Genomic DNA, 14,447 nt, shown 5'->3' on the forward strand with positions numbered 1-14,447 from the left:
ACTTTGCTGGCTTTCTGTGTTTTTATGGACATATTATAGGAAATAAACTGTTAAATGAGCCCACAAAGCACTGATATTTATAGGTTGGTAAAGACTGAAAATATTGTATTGGTATAGCTTGGACACATGTGACCCTCACTTTTTGCAAGGTGCAAAAGTGCTCAAATCATACATCTTTGAGTATGAGAATGACTTTTCCTAGAACTGATCGCTTCATAATATTTAGACTTCACTTAGGATGACCCTTATAAAGTCTATTTTACTGTATGGATCCATACAGTGGGTCAGGTTTTAGTTATACTTATTTTGGTAAAAATCTTTATAAAGCCCTTTAGATATGGTTTCCATAGTAGTGTTACAATTATTCCATCCGAATCTCCAAGCTGTACATCACTTGTGGCTTCTTGACTGTTGAAAACATTTGGCTTATCATAGTTTATTGTAGTTTTCAGGTCACACATCTATTTAAGGGTCAAGGGTATCTTATTTTTCTGTCTTTTCACTAAATTCATATTGGTTCCCTAAGCCAAGATGCCTATTTTTCCCATTCATCCTACAGTCAGGAGAGGGGAGAAGCTCAACAGTGAAACAGTGCTGTGTGAAACCTGAGCTACGTTTAAGCTGTCGCGCAATAAACCCTGGACTGTAAAGTGAAAGCCTCCCATGTTGATGGGCAGTTAAAACACGTGGGGTCTCAAATCTTTACTGTCAATGTGACTTTGGTTTCTAACCCAGCACCGAGATTGCAGCAGAGTAGGACGGATAAAATCCATTTGCTGTAGTAGTAATTGTTTACGTGATTGCTTCTGTTCATCATTGTACATATAGATGGGATTTTCTATTATTTTCCAGGTCTTTCCGACCATTATTGTTCAGAGGGTTTCAGTGCCTGAGCAAAAGCATCAAGCGATTGGTGCATTGGGTTGTCATCTGGAAGTAAGCCATTGGGGTGTTTCAGGCAGAAATAGGCCATGTCATTGTTTTTTTCCAAGGAGGCCTCCCTCACTGAAAAGTGCTTTTCTCAGCACCGGCCTGTCTGGCTGCGCTTCCTGTCCCTCAGCTCTCCCATTCACGTTGTTATTAGGCCCACCAAATGGCCCTGGTTCACCGGTGGTCTCCCCTAATAACTGCCACTGATGGACAGGTCTCGCTGCTTGTGGCCTTGGGCTTAACTAGACATCCAGCAAGCAGGCCAAGCGCACTTCACTGTAACATACACAATAAAATGCTTAACTGCTGTAACATGAGCACGGAATGAAATAGATTGTAATGACTTAAAACACATCTAATTAAGAGAAAATATTGTAGGGCCACCAGTTGCTTTGGGATACTGAGATTGGTTTCCTTAACTGCGCTGTTGAGGGACGTCGGGGAAGAAAGGGTAATCTGATCTGCAGAGTTAATCTGGATAAGTAAAGACATGTTTACACCACAAACGAGGTCTGAATATTCTCCAGTGCACTCTACTGAATTAGAGTTTCAGTGGTATAATGACTTGTATATGCTTTTTAAATGTGATTTACACGATTCCTCAAGCATGTAAAATGACCTAAACAGAAATATGATCTTGGTAATTTTGACGGGAACAGACCAACTATTTGTGTAGCCTATTCCAAATGGACACCAGATACTATGAGTGTGCTAATGACAATAGTGATGACAGTGCAGATAATCATAATGATTGTAGGGATGATTATGGTGATGATGATGATGATTATGGTGATGATGATGATCATGATCATGATGATGATCATGATCATGAAAGTGTAGATAATGATGAAGACAGTGGTGATGACAATGATAATAAAGATAATGATTAGTGGAAAAAAAGTGTATTCCCAATTGACTGTGCATATGCAGTTTACAATGCTAATGGGAGATTTGCTACTCAAAATGTACAGTCATTTAGTAGTAGGCAAATTAATAAAGAGTTTTGCTAGCAGATTTGATCAGTTGAGCTAGCTATCGTAACCTAAAGCCAAAGTCATAACCTTTCAATATGCACATGGTGGCAACACACTGTACATGCTATAATACTAAAAGACTGTAGCTAAAGTGTCATCATCATCTTCCCCCGCTGATAGCTTATTTAGAAGACATAGGAGGAGCATTGTTTTTTTTTGTTTTTTTAAATGTACGCTTGAATGTAACAGTATGCTTTCAATTTGATAACCCAACAGAAAAGGAGGAGGACTTACTTTCTTGGTATTATTAGCTTCGGTGTAAACTTTCCCAAATCCAATACAGAGCAGGACAGAGATGCAAACCTTAGTCCAAATTCTGATGGCATACATTCAGAAAATACTACACTGTGGACATGCAGTTTGGGGTTTGGTACCTTGCTAGAGGGCACCTTGGCAATGCCCGTAGGTTAACTGGCACCTTTCTAGCTGCCAGCCCACACACCATACTTGGTCCGTACAGAGACTTGATCTAAGGACCCTCCGGTACCAAAGCCAAGTCCCCTCGGACTGAGCTACCCAAGGCAGACACTGTTAACAGACACTGCTCCTAACTCTTTTGCGCTCATTTCTGTTTTTGGAAAGAATCAAAACAGAAACCTAAATCTAAATATGCTATAATTGGACAATCACTGTTCGGGGGGGAGCTGTTTAGTGAATGGTCAATTTCATGATTAATGGACTAATTAATATAGGTTTGTGAGTCCAGGCAGTCTCACAATATTTGCTCCAACACTCTCAGGGTTTCATGATACATTTTATATAATCCCTAAAATTTCCCTTAAGGGTTTTTTAAGTCTCAGTTTGTTGCTGGCCCTTAGAGCTGCTCCTGTCTGTAATTCCACAAATCCCCTCAATCTAAACAAGGATATTTGAGTAAAAGATTAAACAAAACAAAAAAGTCCCTCTCTTTTTTGGCATTTTCTATTTATAAAAGCACATTCCTTGTAATATTAGCGATTATATGTCTATGAAAAGAGGTCTTGCTTTAAAATATGTTCTTAGGGGGTGGCAGGCTGAATTCTGCATTTCCCATGGGCGCACTGAAAGTGGCCGTCTCTTGCCGATGTGAGGGAAGGGGAAAGGGAGGGAGATATGAGTCTGCGGTACTCAAAAGCCCCAGCGTCGACCTCACAAACAGCCCAGGCTCATTCCGCTCTTGGCAAGAGCGTAAACTCTGCTGCTCTGTTTCCCCTCTGGCAACCGTGAAGTGCTGGCGGGAAGATTCGGGACAACATGAACCCTCTTAGCTTTGAGGCCAAATTTTCAATGCAACAATTCAGGTTGTGGCCACTGGGTTGTAGTTTCTTCTTTCATTTGTGACCTCCTCAGATTCTGACACTGAAGGCTATATCCTTAACCAGTCAGACATAATCGCTTTGTTGTAGCAGTGCTGCAGAAACTGAAAGAGGCTGGCAGTAACATGTCTGGGCTCTCATGTGAGGGTATTTCCTGTTTCCCATGAATCCTTAGTTCACTCTCCAACCAGCCTATGGCCCGCTGTTTAAATTCTTTAGAGGCTATATCGCATTAAAACAGCTTGACAATTTTTCATGAAAAAGTAGCACTTTCTGTTCAGTTCACTTTAGAAACCTACTTTCATCTCAAAAACATGTTACCTTCAAATTTAGCTTTCTTATGACCACTCCAATTTGAGTATAAAAATAAGCTTTGTTTCTACCAGTGGTGTGCCCGGGAGTGACACATGCCATCAATCTGATTGGCCACCCCATTATCCTAAACTATGACAAGCTATCTGCACAGTTACAGGAGGGGCCTAAGTCTTATTGATTTGAACATATAGGTACTTCATAGCATGACTATATTTTTTATGTGCCCTACTTATTGGAAGTTAATTTTCTTTTTGAGGACTCGAAATGGACCGGAACAGAAGTTAGAGGCGAAGATGCATTACTTTTTCGCAGATCACCTGTCTCACTGTGTTGTGAAGATATAGTGACACTTTCAGCAAATTGGAGAAAAAAAACATTTTTTTTTCTTCATAGGACAATGCCCACTTCAGCTCAAAGAATAAAGTATAGAAACTTAATTTTACATTTGCATGTTGCCAGCCTCAAGTGGCCTGCGATTTTTCCTTTTTTTTCATCCCTGGAGGTTTCCGCTTCTTTTAAACACAGGGAGGTATGTAACTGCAATATACTGTTATATTAGTAATTAAAGTTCATACTGTATGAGTAGCGGCGACATAAATGGTAATTGAATGTTATTATTTGTTTGTACACCACTGATCTCTGCATCATCTTAGATTATTACATTAAAAATCACTTTGCATATTGGAGTCGTTTTGTTCAGTTCAAGATTTGTAGTCAATGACTTGCTCTGCTGATTGTCTGACTGTCTTCAATTTAATAAATTATGTTGTTGATTTAAGCTATTAGCTTACTTAGTTCATTAATAGAGTAATTTGGACCTATACAAGTACTGTTTATAAGGTTGATAGCTCACATGAATAAAGAGGCTGCATATGTGACTTTAGTAAGAATCATCTGAACCAGATGAACCAGATTACAGATATAAAGAGATCACTTATCATAATAAGTTGATTGTCAATGACAAACATTGCTCATTAGTCCACTGAGTTCTCTACTATTTTGTAAAGGTGAGGACAAACACTGAAATGAGCAATGGGTAGGGACAGCAGCCCTATAACAGCAACAATGTGTCCTTACGCCCCAAGGTATTTTGGGATTTGACCTCTAGACGATAGTGCTATAAAGGCTGGATCCTGTTGCTGGATTCAGAGCTGGTCACCGAAGGCAGAGATACACAAACGGTAACAAGTAGATTTTTAGGAGTCAGCTACAATGAACATTCAACACAGCACTCATGTTAATCCTAATCCACTTTCTTTAAAGTGGTGCCAGCTACTTTTTTGCAATTTCTTGACAAACATAAATTAAGTCTTTTTTGTATATCCATAGCTTTATTATTAATAAAAGAAAGAAAGAAGAAGAAATAGTTAAATGAGATTTTGAGAGCGATTAGTTTTTTCATCAAACTGATTTCTTATTTAATGTTTTTATAAAGTAATCAACAGAAATGTATATAAATGTTGTGTGCACAATAAAGGGGAAAAATTATTTGTTTCCTCTGATCCCATATACTCTTTAAGCAAGAAGCTGTCTATTGGTATAAAAGTTGACTGTCATAAAAGTCCTTATCAAAGGGAAGCATGTTGGTGGCACACAGGCTCATAAAAAATCAGCCACACTTGATGTTTTGTCTTCAAAACGTGAGGCTGCGACAAGAATTACAGATTCAGTTAACACAACAAGAAACACTATAACTATTACAGTCCAAAACGCCATAGCCCATTTGTGGCTTTACTTGATGCATGTGTAGATAATGAAGAAGAACATCCTTTCTTACATACTCCTTGTGCTGTCCTGCAAGGAGACCTGGGGGAGGTGAAAAGGGGGAAGGGAAGGCTTTCCTGTGTTTTGCTGAGTTCAGATGACTTTCATGATTAAGTCAAATGAGCAGAGGAGGTTTTTACAGTCCCCCTGTGTGGAGAGATAAGGCGAGAGGAGTCACTCTGACTGACAGCACATGCCTGGGAGGGAACATATCCCACCTGATGGAGAAAGTTTTTTTCAACTTCCAAAATCTCTCCCTCTTCTTCCATTACATTCATCATCCTATGCTCTCTCTTTCTCAACCACTTGACTGCTTACCAACAGTAAGATGAGCCTCCAGCGATACGCAAGGCCTGCTTTTAACACAAAACATCACAAAGCCACCGCCTCCCAATGTCTTCTCTCCTGGCCCATCAGTCTGTTACTCACCTTTCTCAGTCACTCTCAACTTCAGTGTCCCCCTTCCCAGTGTAACAGTGCTGTTTCTGTGTCCACCCCCTATCCCCTTAAACACACCCCCTCTACTCTCCCCTTTCCTGAGTCTGAAATAAATCAATGCTGGTTGGAGCTCAGTTGTAATAAATCAGGCCCTGTCCTGGAATGGAGCCTGCCCAGTCAGCCTGTCACTGCCTGGCCTTCACTCAGGATTAATTAAAGGCCTGATATAAAGCCCAGATGTGCTGGAGCAAGGGAGCCCTGAACCCCTTTGCACAGCTTTAGGCTCTCTCTCCCTCTCTCTCTCTCTCTCTCTCTCTCTCTCTCTCTCTCTCTCTCTCTCTCTCTCTCTCTCTCTCTCTCTCTCTCTCTCTCTCTCTCTTCACTGCACACACATGCACATACAGTATGCATACACTAAATGTGCACACACAAGTTTACCAAAGGGAGCGTGCATACACCGTCCAAGGCACACTGCCAGTTACACACAGACTCAAGGAAATAAGGTTATCCACATGTGTCATGTCTTTCTTGTAATTGTCATATGGCCGTATTGTGTTCATCATGCCCTTTGTACTTGTCATGTCCTCACTGTCAGAAAGTCTCTCTCTGTGATATTCCTACATAAAGTGAGTAGAGGCGGGGATAGCGGTGGGGCCACAGCAGTATGTATTTGCCTACTTAAGTTTGCATCTGTCCAAGGCATCTTAAAAATGAAGAATGATGAGATCCTTGGTGCAGGTATCACCTTTTTCAGGAGCAGTCGGAGATGTGTGCAGCTGGAGATATAAAGAAGAGAAGTGGAAAGAGGCGTGGAAGCAGTAGTGCAGGTGGAGCATGTCCAATTATTGAATAAAAGTCTCCTGGTTGAATCATCAGCTCAAAAGAAGCAACTGAGCTATATAGTTCTTTAAATGCAAAAAATGGTATAAACTTCAGTATATAATCTGGAGGGAAGTAAACTCAAACAGATCAGATTTGTAAGAAACATCCAGTCACCACGCTTAAAATTCTGATGCGTGGTGGGCAGACATTAAACTTAATGTTCTGCAGAAACCTGTAATAATACAGTCAGCAGTTGAAATTCATCCACTTTTGGATTTCGGGTTAATTTTGCATGGGTTCATCAAGTATGCAGTGGTGAAAATGATACACAATAAGTATTCTGAAGTTCCTACAGCTATACAGCTGCGTTTCTGACATGATTTCTTCTACAAAGCAATGATGGCTTACTTGTATTGTACTATTTGTATTATTAAGAACCATCTGCCATACAAACCTGAAGAACAAGATATCTCAGAAAGTTAAACTAACAGTTGTCTGTAACATAAATTTATATTATCAATAATTATAGTATCATTAAACTATCCAATGTGTATAGGTTGTTGAATATAAAGTTAAAGAAAATGTTCCAATGAAAAAATAAATACTTTCCCTGCAGTTCCTTACATAGCAAAGTGTTTACACTTATATACCTAAATATACTTGTACTGAAAACTTTAAAGCACTGTCATTGCCAAGGTAGAAAACATCTGAAACTCAGGCTTCAGAGGCTGTTAATTGTGGTTCCAACCTTCTGACTTTTCTCTTCTATATAGGTCCCTTGGTGGGAGTTGGCAGGGTGGTGTTGCTGGCGGGTGGAGGGGTTGTACTGACTTGTGAGGTCAAGGGTTGCAAGGCATACTTTATTGCATGATGACTGAGAGGGGGATTAGATGAGAAAGATATCACTCTGTTTTCTGGTCACGGCTGAGTGAGGTTAACTCACAGTGGCCCTGAGGCCTGGGCTAAGAGGAAGGGGGGGTAGGGGGGATTGAGCGAGGGTATCACAAGGGCAGGGGTGGCTCCGGGGACTATTGGGCTGATTTCTGATAGTCGCAGAGCGGTCTGGCCTTCCCGTTCTACAGCAAATGCTCACACAGGAAATTAGAGGTCTGGGCTTCCCTTTTTCACACGAGCTCCTCTTGCACACAGCCTCTTTCTTTTATTTTTGCAGATCCGTTTGACATTTCAATGCACAAAAGACTATTTTGACAGAATTAGCATATGCTGTTTTATGAGAAAAAATATGTCGTTTTATAGACTAAAATTTCACCTCTGTGGAGCTCATTTATAGCTGTTTTTTGTGGTCATGTGAACGTCTGCAAAACGTTTGTCCTGCTCCACAGCTACACACAGCGGAGCCCATTTATTTGTCTAGTCTGTGGGATGTCTGCACCCATAACACATTTATTGTTTAGAGTTCAAGACATATAAATGACTACCATCCCTCTTCATATCTCTGCTTGTAGAGGCCAGTCTGAAGATGTGGGGCCCATGCAGTCAGAGATCATGGCTTAAACAGATTGAGGCCATTCTCTTGTGTCAGATATGATATAGCCGCTTGGTGCCTAATGGGCCTGGAAAAAGAGGTAAACATGTCCTCGACCCTGTGAATTCCATTACATAAAGAAGTTGATTTGCAACTCCGGGTACACTAACAGCAAAGAAGGAACTGAACTTCCCAGGTATGCCCCAAAGCTTGAAAAGTGAAGGCCACAGAATTCACTGAAGTAAAACTCTGACAAATAAACAAACTGCAGGGCTTTTAAATCGTTCCAATGACATAACATTAACATGTTTGAGTGCATTATCAGATAATCGACAAATGACTCTGCAAAGTGTTCTCACTTAGACATTAAGATACAATCAACACCTCGGATGGATGTCACTTGGTATCCAGGCGTTAAAGCAGGAAGAAAAATAAACCCTGAGAGTAATTACTGATATGTTCCTAATGTGCCCCCTCACCCTTACCTCCCCTTCTCTGTACCCCCTGCTGATAGGCCACCCCTGATGGCTGTCACACCTGGTGTTGAAGACGGTAGGGTGTATTTTATCTGCTCAGGGCCCATTGGGGGGCTATTCGTCTTCCTCTAGACTGGTGTTGGGAGGTCAGGGACAATCCCTCTGTTTATCCCCCTGTCCATCAACGCTGCACACATCCCTGGAGTTTCTCGTGCATCTCCCCCGAGAAAGTGAGGCACACTTGCACTGCTGGGATGGAATTCTGAATTAGGGCAATCGAGATGCTTGACAATAAATTCAACAAGGATGGAATGATGTTTTGAAACATATGTAATGCCCATGTGAAAGTTATTTTTACTGCAATAATCCAAATTATGACTCAAGCGTAATCTTAAAGTAATCCATGTCATGACACAGTGTCTGATTGTGTGGTAAAAAGTTTTTACTCCAAAATTACATTCTTAAGACAAGCTTGTATTGGTGTTTGCTTTTGCGATATGCTCCTGCAAAGTAGTTAACTTTGCATTGTTTAGATGTGGAGTGTGCCCAGTGGCCAGTAAGAGCACTGTTTATCTACTCTGCATTGCACTACTGCTTCTGCCTGCACACGTGTGTCTGGGATTCTGGGATAGGTCCCCTGGGCTGACAGACCACACATGTGGAGAACGTGAACTCGCTCTCGGTCCAGTTCCTTCATGACAAAAAACAGTAAAAGCAAGAAATTGGAGTCAAAACTAGACAATGAAACAAGTATTTAAAATACACAGTGTGCATAAAATGATACCTTAATCACTGCATAAAATTGATAGTTGGGTGTGGAAATAAATAAATCTTCTGCATTTCAAGTTACATCACACACAGATGAGGTAATGTCTTGCTTTAGCGAATTTTTCAGCTGTACATCAGGCTATCTCAAGACAGATATTTCTCTCCTGGCAAACCATTCCAGTTACATCAAACGATTCCAATAAGTATTTATTTGTCCAGCATTATTGGCATTAATTAAACAATGTTTTATTTCCTTAGGGGAAAAGGTATTGTTGCAAAAAGAGTGCAAGTTAGGAGATAGAGCGAGAGGGATGGAGGCAAAGAGAAAATTAGTGAAATACAGGAGGGAGGAGTGTGTGAGAGTAGAAGTTGAAATATGACTCACAAGCTTGCACTCTTGCCTCTCTCTTTGGGACTCCTCTACTTGGCTTCGACTTAATTGCGTCCCCGATATAAACAAGGGGGTTAGTGTGAGAGCAGACCAGCAGCTGAGGGGCTCAAGCAGAGGGCCAGACTGGGGATTGAGTTCAGAGGGGAAGGACTTAACGCAGAAACCGATATAAAATATGCAAGGGAGCGAAAAGGAGAGGGACATGGACAGAGGATTAAAGAAATGAAGGGAAGAAATGATAGCAGAGATGACAAAATTAGACGTCTGGACAGAAATGTGCCAGTTTCACCAGTTCTCATCTCGACATATTTTGCATCAAAGCCGGCTTGACTAGCGTATCAAGTGGTAATGCTGCGCTGTAATGCCAGAACTGGGGCATCAGACAGTAGCCCTTCTGGCTCCAGTGCAGTCAAAGCTGCCTCTCTGAACATCTCTTTCACAGATGCTCCCCACTGATCGATTAGTTCCAGTCCTCTCAAACAGACAGCTAGGGATCGGATTCCATTATAAGTGATCCCTGCTCAGTCTAAAGCCCACCAGTTCTAGGCAGATGCTGCTGAGGTGTACCTCTGGATTAAGCTTCTAAACTAACAAAATAACTGAGGTAAGGGCCACATACAGTTTGCTTTACAGTAGCTGCCCTTAATACTTGTGGCTGATACAATTTCTGGACTGGTATAGATTGTTGGACCCATGCTAGAGAAAAATACTGTTGGTATTCTTTAAAGCTTTGGTTTAAAGTAATACCTCAACCTTTTGGGTATTGCGCTTTTTAACTCTCCTGCTTTAACTACCATGCGCTAAATCAAAACATGAAGCTACCACCCGCTGCTGGTTAGCTTAGCTTAGCATAAAGAGGGGAAACAGTTAGCTTTGTCTACTGTTTCTGCGTGGATTAAACAAACAGTATATAATGTGTTAATTAGTGAGCTTTATAGGTGCTGGTGGGAGGGTTTTGTTAACTTTGGAACTAGCTTTGTATTTAACAGACAGACCCATTTCTCATCTAACTCTTGACAAGAAAGTGAACAAGCACACTTCCAAAAACAATGCCTCACTATTACTTTAAAAAGGCTTTTTGGCTAATCTGGTATCAACAGACTACTATATTGGGTGGACCTACCAGACAGTGACATCTTCTTCATCTTAATCCCACTCCTCGAGATAAACGGTTGTGATCGGTCCCCCCAGGGCCAGGTCAGCTAGAAATATGTCTTAGCAGGAGGGGGAGCAAGAGCAGGGCTGTAGAACTTGAGTCTGGTTTTGGTCTTGAGTCAGGTCTTGATGTCTTGCACTGGTCTCATGTCTTGTTGGAGTCAGCTATTGAGAACTGGCCAAGTTGTTTCTGGCTGCTGATTTTGGGATCAGTTTAAGCAAGTTTGTTGCCTAAATTCTACACATTGATTAGTTTGATGATAAAAGATATATCAGTCTTGTTTTTACAGTAGATCCATCCTAACTCCTCAGTCACTATATTAGCATTGAAATACACTATTGCTTACTATGGTCTTTAACAGGACTTGATTTGCTCTTGATTTGGTCTTGACTTGGTCTGGACTGAACTTGGTCTTGGGCTAGACTGAGACTTGATTAACCTCGTCTTGACTACAGCCCTGGGCCGGACAAACCTGCCAGAGCAAATGAAAAATGAGCATGCAGATTTGTCTGGCTCCCAAGCTACTTTTTGGCAACGCTGCCACACAAACTTTATCTTTTTCAGTAAAATGTGGTGTTTCTTCCTGTGTCTATGCACCTTGTCCATGTACTGTTAGTCTAGTATTCATATCATACAACACATGACAAATGAGCTGGTACAAGACAAGTTATCTACATTGGCCACAGAGAGTAAAGCTGCACCCAACACCCTTAACTTAACCTTGTATAGTACCTATCCAAGTGTAATAGAAATGCTATTATTATTGTGACACCAGAAATCATACTCTGTAACTGCATGTGCTCATGTGTTCTGCCTTTTTATATGAAATAACATCATGCAAACTTTTGGAAGGAGAACAATATGCCACAAAAAGTTCAATAATGTCATACTGAATATTTGAAATCTAGCCTAATAGGGGGAATAGGGAAAAGTGCTTGTAGAGATTGTTGCACTGAAATTCTAAACTAAGTACTGGATATTCTACACCAACTTTCAATGCAAAGTGCACAGAGTGATTTATCCGTGCTGATTCAATGTCATTTTGCTGATAAACACAGTATTTTTATTTAATTCACAGTTCTTTACAAAGTGGGATATGAGACTTCAGGGAACTGGCATTTGACGTGGTATACACTCAGGCCATCTCTTCCTCTACACTGGGACAAATTGTGTCTTGGGCAGCTGCCAGGGTGTAAAATGCCCAATTTCAGTCTCAGCTATTTAGGCGGCAATCATCCACAAGGTCAGACCGGTCTCAGCACTTCATTTCTCATCTATTTTGTTTCCACCTCTGACAACTAAATGATGGCTGACATCGACTCCCAGGATTTGCACATTGGCTGCAAAGTTGTAGCAGACCTGAGTGTGTGTGTGTGTGTGTATGTGTGTGTGTGTGTGTGTGTGTGTGTGTGTGTGCGTGCTTGCATGCATGCGTGTGTGTGTGTGTGTGTGTGTGTGTGTGCGCGCGTGCATGTGTGTGTGTTTGTCCTGCAGCCCTGAACCCTCTGCTTCTGTCCTGCATGGGATAAAGGAAAAGGGCAAACACATGTAACATCATTCTAAAGCAATACTACTGGCCACTCTGATTTTTTGTGTGTGTAATTGAGTCCATAGAAGCATATCTACTTTTTTTTTTTACCAATGTTCCCATGAACTTTTTTCTACTTCATCTGGATGCCACCCTATCTTAAATTAGATCAACTTTCTACTTGGAGCACTTGGAGTATGTGCCAAAGCGCGTTATGGGTCAAAATCCCACAAATTTTCCAAAAGAAGTGTAATTACTGTATGGGCACAATCAAGTGGCCCATTAGCAAATCAGTGTCAAAACCTTGCAGCCCTGCAGCACTGACTTTTAACTGATGATGATGATGGTGATTATGATGAACTTAGAGTACAGTTACAGGCAAAGAGTCCCCGTTGCACCCCATGGTCCCAACACAAAGCCCCATTTTATGTAACAGATATATTGCTGATAGCCATAAAGTATCAAAGAGAAGGGCATGATTAGCATTGAGTATTTGAAGCTCAGTGGATACGATGCGGTGCTGCTGCATCTCTCTGAAGTTGACTTCAGGGGGAAGGGTGAAGAGAAAAAACAAAAGGGTAATGACAGCAGCTTCCCACACACACAAGGTGAGACCGCTTAAGGTGTTCCCTGCTGAGAGCAAGATGATAACCGAGGCTTGTTTTTCACTGAATGTGTAAGCAGAAGCTTTTACATCAACTGGTATCAATCTATCAGATACTATCAGACCAGTCAGACATAATATAATAAAATTAGCAATTAAGTGTGTGTAAGTGGTGAGTGAAGCTCTCTCTGCCTGGTGAGTTGAGTTAAACAGGAGCTGATCAGATGCTGTACTCATGGTGAGTCCCTCAGTTTGTGGCAGGCAGATACACATTTAGCTGCCAGGGGAGCTGCTGTCCCTTCACCCAAGAGAACAGAGAGAGTTTCTCCTCTGGACTGAACATTACAAAATGTGGAATTCTCTTCACTATTTTTGTTCAGTGGAGGTCTCTTAGTAAAGAGTGCTTTTCTCTGTCTGTCTGTCTGTATGTCTCTCTCTCTCTCTGTCTCTCATTTTGACAAAAACAATTATCTTAAATTATTGTAGAACAGATTGCTGGGAAACTAGCATTGTTTTTAACGTTGTTTAAATGAGGTGATTGTGTTTTTTAAAATGATGACTTTTCTCCCCTTCGTCTTTGCCTGCCCTCCCTATTCAGGGACTTTTGACTGCATCTCCAGCCTTAAAGTGTGCTGACAGATGCCATTCATCAGAAGCAGCAGGGACATGATTACCACCAACCACCCACCACACCACTTAGCTGGAATAAACATTTAATGTGTGAAGGCTTTAATGCTTGTCAAGGGCCTTTAACAACTACCTGTTACTAAATGGTGATAAGAGGCATTACTGTAAATGGAGTCATCCATATGGCTGTTACTATCAAACAAATTAAACACACAAAAACTACGGTGTGGAAACAGGCAAACCTGCCACAAAAAAGAAGCCAGCTCGAAGGCTCAGTGTATTGATCTTACAACACTATAAAACATCTGCAGGCATTGTACTGTATTGTGGTCATTCAGTGCTGTGGGATTGTAAAGACCTCACTTATTGCACCTACAAATCACATTGTATTGAACAGTTGTGTCTCGACATTATTCTGGACCTTTGAATTACGTAATTACTCTGTGAATTATGCAATCTTTGCAAAGATATTAAAGGCTCTTTAGATATGTTGACTGTCATAGTAATCAGCTGTGAAAACCTATGACATCAAATTAATTATTTTTTGTAAAGTTAAAACCTATCAATCAAAATACATGATACATATATTTTTTAAAGGATTTATAGCGTCAAAAATGTGCTATGTAACCATTTGATTCTGAGTTTATCATTACAAACGGTTTTGCTGATGTGGAAACCAAAAGAGTGTTTCTTTCTTCTATGTAGAAACATTTGAGTGTATGTAACTTAAAAACTTAAACCCAAATGTCCTGATTGCAAGAATGTAATGGTTTACCCAGAGTTATTCTCAGGTACCCTACACTCACTATGACT

Source organism: Echiichthys vipera (genome assembly GCF_963691815.1).
Source record: "Echiichthys vipera genome assembly, chromosome: 15".
Lineage (NCBI taxonomy): Eukaryota > Metazoa > Chordata > Actinopteri > Perciformes > Trachinidae > Echiichthys > Echiichthys vipera.